Below are 12,283 nucleotides of genomic sequence, written 5' to 3' on the forward strand. Positions count from 1 at the left end.
ATACCATTAGACTGTTGTACAAGGGGGCCCTGCCATCCATACCTCCATATTGGCAACTACCTTAGTAGGCTCATCTGTCAAAGAGATCTAGTAATCAATCACTGCAGTGATCAATATGCAGCTTATGCATTCATCATTCCTTTGAGGAGACTATTAGGATGAAGTTGTCAGTGAAACAGGAACAAAGGGAGAAATATACTGAGATGGCCGAGGGGTGTGAATGTGCATTGGGGCACGAAAGAGAAGCTTAAAAAGAGGTAATACAGCTCTACTGAAAAAGGGAAAGAATTTTGCACCTTGAGGGAAGGAGAGGTTTGTGACAGATTTATCTGGATGCCCAGGAAGGTGGTGCAGAAGGTGACTCATCCTTCAAGAGGCAGAGTGGTGTAAAAATTTCCAGATCTCTTGATTGGTGTGTCACTATGATTTGTGGGCTGCTCTGCCAAGGTAAAATGGGTACCACGAGGAGCTGGGCACAAGCAAGGCAAGGAGGAAGATGCAGGGAAGCTTGCGAATGAATCCATGAGAAGCATGTTGAGGCAGGGAGAGGGCTATTTATTTATTGCTCTGAACTCATGCCTTTATTCCATTTAATCTGAGCCCAGGAATTATTGCAAACATTGATGATCACTTCTGCCTTGAAAAACACACCAGGGTCTCTCCAGGTCTCAGCAGCATAGGCACTTGGAGGCATTTCTGATGAGCATAAGCTCCCTGCCTGGGGCACTCTGACCACAAACCCCCAAAAGCACGCATTAAATCTACCTCAGAGACAGGACTACATTTCCACATTCACCCTGCCAGGCGATGCTCTGTACCCACCCTGAGCTCTGTGTCCACAGGGGCACGGCACATTTTGCACACTGGAGGGAGATGGGTGTGGGAATTGGTGGTGCCAGGGTCAATACCTTCCATCTGTGCTTCCCAGGGAGGTGGGTGGCCAGCTCAGGCTGGGTCTGTGCCTTGGAGAGCGGGAAATAAATCACATATCCCTCTGCTCCTGAGCACAGCCCTCCTCAGTCGGGTGAAACACTGGCCTCTCTGGGCAGGTACCCAGCACAGTGTATTTATCTTCTTCCACGGCTCCATCCACATCCTTCCCCGGTGTAACGAATATCTGGTCACTCCTCTGACCTTGCTGTTGGGTTAAGCTGTAGCAATCTGGGATCTTGCCTTCCTTGCAAAGTGTCTCCCGTCGAGGCAGTGGAGCCCAGCATGAGATGCAGCAGGCAGGGGGTCTCTTGCCTGGGAACGGGAAGGGCAGATGCCATGTCGGTAGGCAGCTGCAGGTACTGTGATTGCTCTGGCATTGCCCAGACCTTCATGGATGGTGATAAGAGCATCAAATCAGGCAGACTCAGGTTCTGCAGTCAAAGGAGTAGGGCTGGTGCCCAGCTCTCACACCAGGTCTAGTGGAGTCGGGGAAAGGGTTAATCCAGTTGGACCTCGGGAAGTTGCAGGCTCACTTATGATTATTCCCCTATCTGATGGCAGAACCGTTATTTAGTCACTGTAATAATTTACATTAATTGGATGTAATGCATAACAAATTTATGAGACTGGGGCTAGGCTCAGCTTTTGCATGAAACTCATCATTGTGATGTGCTGACCAAGCACAGTGGGCTCAGATCTGCCAGGCAGAGAGGTGGTGATGGCCCATGTTGCCCAGGGACAGGAGGGAGATGTATCCAGCCCTGGGCCAGTGTGCAAACAACATCTCTGGCCTCTGCAGGGCCATCCCAGGGAAAACACAGGCAAGGAATCCAGCTTTTGCCCGCATCTGGATGTTGCTAAGAACCCTCCAGCTGTGGTTGCTGTGGGGTCCTTACCACCATTACCAGTTATGGGTATGTTTCTCCAGCAAACAGGGGCAGGATGCGAGAGCCCATAACAAAACAATAACAAACCAAATGCAACAGATAAGTGAAAGCGTATTCCCATTGCCTTCCAGCAGCACCCCTAATGCCTGCAGGAGCCCCATGCTGGTCCCTGAGGCTCTTCTGTCCTGCATAGGTGACCAGCATCAGCCCCATCTGATGGCAGAGCGGGGCCGAGTGGCCCATCTGGTGTCCTCACAAGGGACAGCCAGAAAAAAACACAAGGCGATGTGCTGTAACACTGAGGTCCTTGTTTCTTGATCTCTAAATGTGTTTGGCACAATCCTTTAATGTCAACTCCATCCAGATAATTTCTGGATCTAAGAGCATATGAGGACTGCCACGGAGAAGTGGTGTGCCACGCTGAAACTGATTCAGGGGGATCCTGCTTCCTTCCCAGCTCTCCACATCCCTTTCTCCTCCTGTTGTGCTGAACTACAAGGCACAGCTCACGCCATTTGGAGAGAGGGATATAGCTGTGTTTGCCATAGGTTGTCTCCCATCTGGTTGCAAATTGAAATGAAAGAGGAAGAAACCCAGAGGTTTCTTCAGCCAAGGGTCTGAGCTAAGCCAGGGGTCTATCAGCCACAAAACTGCAGGCAAGTGGTGACTGGGAGGCTCTGATCCGGGGTCAGAGAGGACTCGGAAACAAAGAGAAAAGGGAAAAGCCTGTGATGTGATCCCTGGTGCTAATTAGGTTGACCCCAGTGATTGTGTCTTAAAGCAACACTGATGACCTCTGACCGCGAGGTTCTTCAACTGTGATCCAATAAAAGTTGCAGGAATGAATTTTGCTTTGCATGTGGCCCCAGGGTATTTGTCTCTTAACTAATTTGTAAGAAACCTGGGAAAACATAGAATCCTTCCATTAACCTTCATATCCTTACTTTACAAGACCTGGTTTCCTTCTCAGACCTAATGACCATTCGTAAAAACATCAGTCACCCCTAACCTCACAGCGTGGCAGCAAGACACGTGCGCAGGCACGGGCTGCTCTGCTCTGAGAGGCCCACGTGGATGTGGCAGACGCTCCCGCATGCCCACCCAGGGAAAACTCCTCCAGAGGCTCTAAACTGACTTTTCATGGGGACAACTGCTGGCAGAGATGTGTCCCTCTGCCCTGAAGTCCAGCACGTCCCAAGTCCCGCCACACTGGTGCTGGTTCCATTTCGGGTGCTTTCTTGCCCTGGTAACCCCGCTCCCTTCCTTGCTGGGGTCTCCTGTTGACCCCAGGCCTGAGTGGCTGTAGGCTGGGACTAGCAGCAGCAGAACTGCCTCTGTAGTCAGCTCTTTCTGGAGGGGCTGTAGCTGTCAGCATCGCTGTACCTGCACACAGCATTTACCTTCCTGTAATCTTCCCCAGGCACCTTAAGGAGTTAAGTGATTATTTTGTGTTAAACTTCATGCTAGCTGTAAAACTAACTTTCATTTCTCTCTGACCTTAGAATCATAGAATCATAGAATGTTTTGGGTTGGAAGGGACCCTTAGAGGTCATCTAGCCTAACCCCCCTGCAGTGAGCAGCTGCACTGATTTCAAGGGCTTGGTTTTTGTACCTTGCTTTGCTCCTCTGGAGCAGATCCTGAATGAGGAACACCCTGTGTAGCATTAACAGTCCAGACCTTAAAAACTGGTGCAGGCAAAATCCCTGTGCATGAATCAGTGGGATTAGGCTGCCAGCTGGAAAACAAGCGAAGCCTCCAGGTCAAGTGGTACAAAATATCCATCTTTTAGGGACGCTTCTCTTTTGCCCTGAGATAAAGAAACGTCATGCTGGCGTTTCTCTGGGCAGGATCCCTGGAAAGCAACGAAGAAACTCTCTTGGCTTTCCCTAAGGTCTGGAGCAGAACTGCCATTTGCAAAAGCACTGATGTCCCCAGCAGGAACAGACACTGCCCCGACTGCAGGGCCCACAGAGAACGAGGGGAGGATCTGGCATCTCTTCTGCTCCATGATGGTCCAACCAGTGACCAAGAGCCTGAAGTCCTTCTCTCTTGACAGTCTCTTCCAGGCTGCAATGTATCTTAGTCATTTGTACTAATAATTTATTACAGAATTAAGTGTATTGCATAGGAAGCACGCCAGTAATGCTTTGCCAGTATATGTACAACACTTTGTTAATTAAAAGTATTAGGCAATATAGACTCCATTGTTGTGATTTAATCAGTTTAATTATGAAGAGGTTTAAGTATCATAGTTAAAATAATAGCTTTTGTCATACACCAAGGTGAACGCCTGGCATGTGATACATATTTTTTTCCTTTAAATAGTAAATCATTGCCCATGTTCATGTTTTCCTTCCCCGCCGCGCTGTCTGGTCACCAAGCTGCTGCCGAGGGGGGGCAAAAGGGAGCGGGCTCTGGTTTTCCCTTGCCTTTAGCAAATCCAAACCCTCTTTGGAGTTGCTTTGCAAAGGACGAAATCCGCTCTGCCTGTTGTCCAAGTGTAGACTGAAGGCTCAAAGGTTTCTGAGTGCATTGCCTGTCCCAGTGAGGTTTCTGTAAGTTTGGGCTCAGGGGAGAAGAGGTTCACGAACAAAAACCCTCACTTGTGCTGCTGCTCTTTCACTGGGCCCTTTCTTTTTGCGCACCCTTCTAACCCAGTAATCCTGGCCATAGACCTTTTCTATTGGGAATAGTGGGATCTTTTTCCCTCTAAGAGGAAAAGATCAATTTGTTCTCTTCATTTTAAAAATGATTTATTCTCCTTTTATTTCCCTCACATAAATCAACCCTGGCCCAGGCTCCAGGAGGACAGGCTCTGGAAAGAATAAAATGCTGAAGCTTGAGGATGTAAATAAAAACTGAATCCCAAACAGATCCCAGGCATCCTCTGGAGCCAAAGATTCATCTCAAAGAAAAATAACAGGATGGCATGGGTTCAGGGCAGTGACAAGCCCCCGAGCCGTGATGCCGCATTGCTTGCACGAGCAGTCTACAGCTGCAGAGGCTCCGCGCTGATCCTGCTATCAGTCACTCTGGAGCCACCCTGCTGTCCCCAGCCAGCAGGCATGGGGGAGACAGAAAATGAGTCTTGGTGCAAGAAAGCAGCCCTGCGGGACCGCATTGCACCCTGGACCATGCCACTGCAGGCACCGCTGCGCGTGAGCCAGGGCAAGCCTCTGGGATTTCTGTTTGCTTGGACAAGCACTCACACCCAGTTCTCGGACACGAGCTGTGCAACGGCAGTGCCCGGGGCTTGCTCATTTGGTAGGGGCTGCATGTGTGGCGCGGGGAAGTGTGGGAATGGGGAGCAATCCCAGGGCCAGCACAAAACCAGAGGCTGCCACACGCAGCACAGGGCTCCCGCTCCTCCTGCACTCTCTTCAGACCCGCTGGTATTTGGGTGGAGGGCTGGGCGCCCATCTGACAATCTCACAGAGCTGCTGGGAGGTATCAAAACCTATTTCCCTTATTTATTTGGGGGATTACTCTTTTCTCTTGGGTAGGAGTGGAGTACAGGGGGGTTGAAGGAGGTTTAATCCCTGAGACAAGAGGACACCTTCGAAAAGGTTAATTGCTGGGCTTTGCGTTTTGTGTAGTGCGGCTGCTCACGTTACAGCAGCGATGCCATCTGCTCCGCACCGCCCGCTGCCCTGCATAATTCACCAGCTTCGCATGTCGGTGTTCAGATGAGCGCTCGTGGGCTATTCATGAGGAAGTTACCTTTCGGCAGGGCTCAGGTAACCGGTTACCCGACACTCCAGACTGACTTCTGCTCCCTTGTCCTTTTGCCCTTATTGTTCCTGCTCCCAGGTTGTGGGAGTTCATAGCCAGGGAGAGGCGGTGGAGAGGAGCCCGCTGGGTGGTCTGCCCCCGGCCGCCCCTGCGAAGGCACAGGGCACTGTCCTGTCCCCAGCCGGTGCTGCTCCCCCTGCCCTGCTCCAGCATCGCCGCCTCGCTGTGGCAGCACTGGAGTCGCTCATTTGGGCTGGAATAGCAGCTTTGATGCTATTCCCTATCCAAGCCATCTCCTTGCCCTGTGTGTTTGGGGCACGGACACGTGCCGTGCAAGGACACTTCGTTTTTCTTCCCCCGTTAAAAGCTCAGCGTGTTTGGAAATTCCCTCTCGCTTCCTTAATGGCCACGAGCTCACGCAGGACTTCCCCTGCTGCAGAGGTGTGCTTTAGGGCTCCAGGGTGCCCAATGTGCCACTTTACTGATCACATCGAGGTAATTAATGTACTTCAGCAGCACAACGTGTTCAGGATTTTTTCCTACCTCTCTGTGCCCAGCCCTTCTGTGGGGTAAGTCATTTCCACGAGGGTTTTTAACTTGATATTCAGTCAGTCTCCTCTGCCAGCACACCCCTCTCATCTCCGCTGGGTAACCTGAGTTTTCGCCCCGAGTTTAATAGCTACCTCTCCATGAATATTTAACCAAGGATCTCAGCAGATGAGCTCCAGCTAACATGTGGCAAACAGATTTCCAGTACAATAGGGCCTACTAAAATGATGATGCATAAAAGAAAACCTGGGAGGAAAGGAAAGGTTCATGTTCTGGAGAGGGAAAGGCAGTTTGTACACAGCGAGCTCCAACCGGCTGCTCCAATTATCGGAGAAAGGAGAAAGAGAAGCATCAGGGGCTCTGGCAGCGCACGCGAGGGGTGCATTGGTGAGAGACGGAGACAGCTCGGGCAAATAAACCGGAGCTCTTTGAGTTGCCCTAACGCCCTATCTACGTGAGTTTGGAGTGGTTTAATCGATGTCCTTGCCTGTGAGCATCCACAGCTGTAGAGGGACATATACTGCTCAAATTTGTGCAGCCTTTTTCTAGCTCCTTCATAGTGATAACTTACACAAGGTGCTCCAGCGGTGCGTTCCACCGTTCATTAATGCTCGGGGGAAAAAAAATTCAGCCTACTGCCTGATAATTTTACCATGTGCCACTTAATTCTTCTACAGAGAGGAACCAAGAATAATTATTTCTTACTCCTTTTCTTGGATACAGTCATGATTATTTGCAGATACCTATGGTATGGGATTTTGCAATATACCGTACCCAGGTAAATCTGTGGTTCTGAGGTTCATTAATCATGAAAGTGGGGATTAATTTCAGACCTAATGAGAGATTAATTTGGCAACTTCCATTCACCAATGAGGTGAAAACCAGCAGTGCCGTCAGTAGCAAGAGGTCTTTCTGCTCTATTGAACAGCCTGAATATTAACAATAATATCTGCTGGTCTCTTCAGATGAAAAAAGAGATGCTCTGACTCCTACCCCCCAAGGACTCATTAACGATAAAGGGCCCAGATTACCAAATTAAACGGAATTACTTTGACCCAAGTAAGGGCAACAGGTTAATTTTTGCATAAACCATGGCTGTGTTCATGCCTGAATTGCTCTCCAGTCCCATGCCCGGGTGCGGGGCTCAGAGGACACCGAGAGGTGAAGGTCTCCAGAAGTCTGTGCGCTGCTGAAATATTGGTTATTGCATCGGGCTTCCCTTGTGAGAAGGACGAGCAGGATTTACAAGGCAGGGCTGATTTGAACTGAAGCAGCCATTTGCACAGAATAATTGCCTTTTCAAGCCCTAAATTCAGATATTTTGGCTCACCCTGCTCCTTTTGGTCTGCTGTGTGTTCTTCCCTCCTTTCCCACTGGCCCTTTGCAAAGCCTGAAGCTGGGTGCGAGGGGAGGTGGCAATAGCCTGTGCTAGCAGCCTGGCAAATGTAAGTCAGGACACTCGTTCCAGTTTTTAACCCTTGTATGTGCTTGTATTTCAAGGGGAAATACAGCACTGAAGGCAGGCAGCGAGAGCTGGGGGACTCGAAGCTTTTTACAGGGCTGAACTTTGGGTCTGTGGATAGAGACACAGCTTCTTGGGAGACAAATCCAACAATGGATGAGATGAAGGCTTGGCCACCTCTTAGTAAGCCCAGCCAGGAAAGCTGGCACAAAGCCTGGGTTAACTTGCACGCTTACGGGACCAACAAGGCTCTCCTTCCTAATAAACTCTTGCAATGGGATTTAAAACAAATCTCTTCCGAGAGTCGTCAAGAAATCCCTCAGGAAAACATGTGAGGCTTTGAAAAAGGGAGCCTCAGCAGTTAGGGCTCTTGCTCCAAAATACGGATGTTGGGAGCAGGGTTTGCAGGGTTAGCCTGCTCCTATCCACCTCCTTTCCTGGGGCCTCCTTGCTCCTTCCCAGCTGCTTCATTGCCCCAGGGCAATGGGTCCTGCAAGGCAAACCAGGGTTCCTCTGCACCACACAGCCCGGGTGCTGCTGGAGGTGGCCCCGAGGCGAGCAGGGTGCAGGCTGCTCCATGAGCAACTTCTCACTTTGTGCTAAGCTCTGCAATTTATTGGTGTTAGTCAGGTTAATGTACTATTACTTTGCATATTAATAATATCTTATTACATTTGTTCTTAAGAGTGGTATCATGTTGAGGCAACGAGGATTAATGGCACCTCAGTAATATTTACATATTTACATTATTAAAAAGCAATACATCTTTTAGACAGTCCTGTGCGTGGTCTGGAATTGCAGATGTTGTTCCTAAGCCCACCGCAGCCTTCACCCCCGATACCTGTCCCGCTCACAGCCATCTGTCCCGGGTGCTCGGTGGGCTTGGCCACAGTGAGGAGACCCGGGCACCTGCTGGGCAGAGCCCGTGGCCCCCGACACCCACCTCCTGCTAAGCCCACCCATCTGCCTGGCCGTACGTCTCACATCTCTCTCCTGCTCCATGGTCCCAGTGAAGACCTCAGCTTTCCTAAACGTCTGAGCAAAGGGTGCCCAAACCACCCCCCCCCTCATCAGCAGGGAGGTGGAGATGCAGTGGGACAGTGGCTCCCTCCCTGGCATGGCTAGGGACACGGCACAAGGCAGCACAGGTTTCTCCCTCGCCAGCAGCCCCCACCGCTCCCCCCGGGAAAGGCTCTGCGACTCATCTGGAGGCTCCCAGTCACCTCTACAGTCCTAAACTTAATTAAAGCTGCCAGCTTCTAATTAAACCACTTAATTAAGTGCCACGTTGTCAGTAGGTAAAGATGGAACAGACTTAATTATTTAACACAATGACATAGAAGAAAAAACCCACCTTAAAAGTGTGACACCTCCTAGGTGGGCAGGAGCTCACCCAGCCTCACCCCATGCCACCCCGTGGTGCCAGCAGCCCGATGCGAGTGAGGCCTTTTGGACCTGCCCTGAGTTTTGCTAGAAAGGAGACATCTAAAATGTCCGATAACCACACCACATCGCCCCTGCCTGGGACAAGGAGCGGGGTTGGCACCCATCTTCTCGCCACCTCTCCACCTTCCCGAATCACCCCCAGATGTGGATCGTCAGCCCCAGAGCACAGGGGTGGCATCCTGACCCCGCTGAGTCCATGGGCAGAGCCCAGCTGCCTCCCCAAGGTCAGGTCTTTGCCTCCACAAGCTCGCAGAGGCGGCTCGGCAGACGCTGTCCCTGCCCCGCAGAGCAGCATTCCCCTTCGGCCACCAGCTACTTTGTCTTATTTCAATCTTCCTCTTAAAACTTCTCTGGCTAAATGCTGTCGGAATGGGTGATGTAACCTAAGTGACTCCCAGGTTGGCATGCTGCGGGTGAGATTAATGGCAATGTCTTGTCAATAAATCCATAAAGACCCCAAACCCGGTGATGAACGTGCAGAAGGTAAAGGCAATGGTTAATATCTTCAAAATAGGCCCCAGAGCCTTTGAGTGCAGGGAAAGACAGCTATTGGCACCTTTCGCTGGCCAGAAATTTGCAAGTCTTTGGGGAGCAATGATTTCACAGTCGGGGTCTCTTTGAGAGAGAAAAAAAAATCCCTTTGCTCCTAAAATGGGACCATTCTTCCAAATGAAAATTGACATTTTGGTTTGAACTTCACGACCTCCAGTAATCACACTAATGGCCTTAGCTGGCTGGCTGGGAGGGAGCTGGCTGTGGCCAGGACTGATGGGACCTGTATGGATCGCTGGAAATGGGCTGGGAGATGAGGAGAGGCTGCTAAGGGTGGGCTCTAACTGGCCAAGGCACGGCAGGTTATTTCTGACCTGCTCCAGAGACTTTCAACTGCATCAGGTTTGATCATGGGTATTGGCAAAGACATTGGGAAAGCAGTCACTGAGTGCTCTCAGCCATCCATCCACGCCCCAAGCGTCCATCCATCCATCCACGCCGAGCTGTTAAAGCTAACGAGCACCCTCTGATGAGCAGCTCCGGTGTCAGGAGCAGGGTTAGCTGGGGCACTCCTGACGTGCCCTCACTGGGGAGCAGAGCACGGCTCCCAGCCTTTCCTGGGCGCTGCCCATGTGCCTCAAGGACCAGCAATGCTGGGTGAGGCTGGAGAGGGGCTCCCCACCAGCCCCCTCGGCCCCGGGCTCCGAGCCCGGCTGTGCACGCTGGTGGCCAGGAGCAGCACTCGGATGCTGGTTCCCACCGGCGCAGCGTTGCAGGGGCAGCCCCTGCCAGGGCAGAGCTGGAGGCAGGTTTCCCCTTGGCCCCTCTGCAGACACATGGGGGGGGGTGAAGGTGCCTCCCCCTCCTCCTCCTCACTGACTTCTTTAATCAAATGCACTTTTCATGAACTCTTTTCTTAAAGGAAGGACAAATTGTTTGGTCAAAAGAGTTGCTCCCTGCAGTAATCCATAAAAATGAGGGAGGAAGAAACACAATTTGCCAGAGTCGGGACCATGAACCCGACTGACCAAGCCCTGCGCAGCCCCAGCCAGGTCGCATGAACTTCCAGGCTGAGCAGGTTGAATTAATCTTGCTCAGCACTTAGCACTTCCCTCCCTGCAAGGTGTTGCAGACTTTTTTTCTAGGTTCTTTTCAGACCTTCAGTGTTTTTTCACTGGGAACACGGGAGGCTTTTGTCTTCTCCCTGCTATGTTTTTTCCTCATTGCTGATTTTAGAAAACTCATGTAAGCATCTCATTCTCTCACACACACGCCGAGAAAACTCCAGTGCAACCCTCTGCAGCAGGCGGCAGCCGCAAGGTCCTGCCCGCGGAGCCTGCCAGCCTTCCCTCTGCCTGGCCCCGATTCGAAAGATTCAGGGTGAGGGGGGTGCTGAGGCTGAGACACTTCCCTAAGAAAACCCTCATCCCTCTGAAACCACTCCATTCTATAACTCATCCATGGGAAATCCAGGCCGGCGCTGGTGTTTATTGATGTCTCTGGAGCAGCCTGGGTGCGCGGCGGTGCCACGTTTCGGGGAGGTGATGGAAAAGGGGGTACAGAGCAGCTGCTTTGCCTGGCTAAGGCATTTTACGTAGGCTGTCCTCCCGGGCGTGGGGAGCGTGCCAGCTGGGCACGAATGGATCTGGAGGTGACAAATCCAACCTCACATTAACTTCCCCACACTCTTTATTTTCCTGGGTGCAAACAGAGGACCCATGAGACCTCCCTGAGCAAGGTGTCATGGATCTGGGCAGGAAAAGTAATGCTATTCCCACTAAAAAGAGGGGAAATGCTTTGGGAGTGGGACAGGAGGGAGGATCTCGCTGGCTGCCCAGCACAGCTCCTCGGGCAAGGGCAGCCTGGGGGCCAGCGCACTGGGTATCCACAACGATGCGCCCAAGAGAAGAGTTTCTCCTTCCTCCTGTTTGCACAACCTCCCCCCCACCCCCATCTGAAGCATCTGTCCATCAATCTGCTTAATACAAAGGACCGGGTTTTAAGCAGTGTTGAATAAATTTAACTGGAGTTGCCGCTGGCCGAGGTGTTACACGGTGTGCCTTGAGCCGGCTCCTCCGATTCTGCTGCCGGGCGGGTGCAGCCCTGCAGCGGCTCGGGAGGACCCCGCACGCTTCACCGGGGCAGCTCCGCTCCTTCAGCATGGCCGGGACTCCTGGCAAAGTTGAGTTCTGGCATCAGATAAAAACTCTTAGACCGTTCAGGCAGAAATCCCCGCGGATGGCACACTGTTGTTATCCGCCTGCATCGTGGTAGCCAGTCAGGAATTGCCTGTAACTAAAAATGCAAGAGGGTCCTTTTATTTTATTTTTTCTAATACCTCATTTAGTAGGTTAATATTCCATGTTATTTTAGGCTGCTTTCTCTATACATCTGCCACCCAAGCCCGTACAGATGTTTTAGGATTCTTTAATCCTGACAAAGGACTTAGCGTTAAGGAAAAATGGGTTACATAAAGATCCTTATCTCCTTAAGAAATAAAGCATGTTTTGGGCATATTGTGTACAAAACAAGACTAAAATAGAGACAGAACATTCTGGGGCCACTTACCAGATGTCCGGGTTGGAGGATGCGGGTCTGGTTTGCCCGCAGTTTTCCTGCCCGTCTCCCAGACCAGCGCTGCTGGGGTGCCCATGGCAGAGCTGCTGGGGGGAGAGCAGAGCCTGGTTTTGTGGGAGGCAAAAGTCCCAGCTCTGAGATGGCACGGGGGAATTATTGAGCTCTTCTAACTTCCCGCTGGCAGCAGCCTCCTTGGTTAGACAG

This window comes from Egretta garzetta, unplaced genomic scaffold, assembly GCF_000687185.1.
Source record: "Egretta garzetta isolate BGI_Z169 unplaced genomic scaffold, ASM68718v1 scaffold608, whole genome shotgun sequence".
NCBI classification, from domain to species: Eukaryota; Metazoa; Chordata; class Aves; order Pelecaniformes; family Ardeidae; genus Egretta; species Egretta garzetta.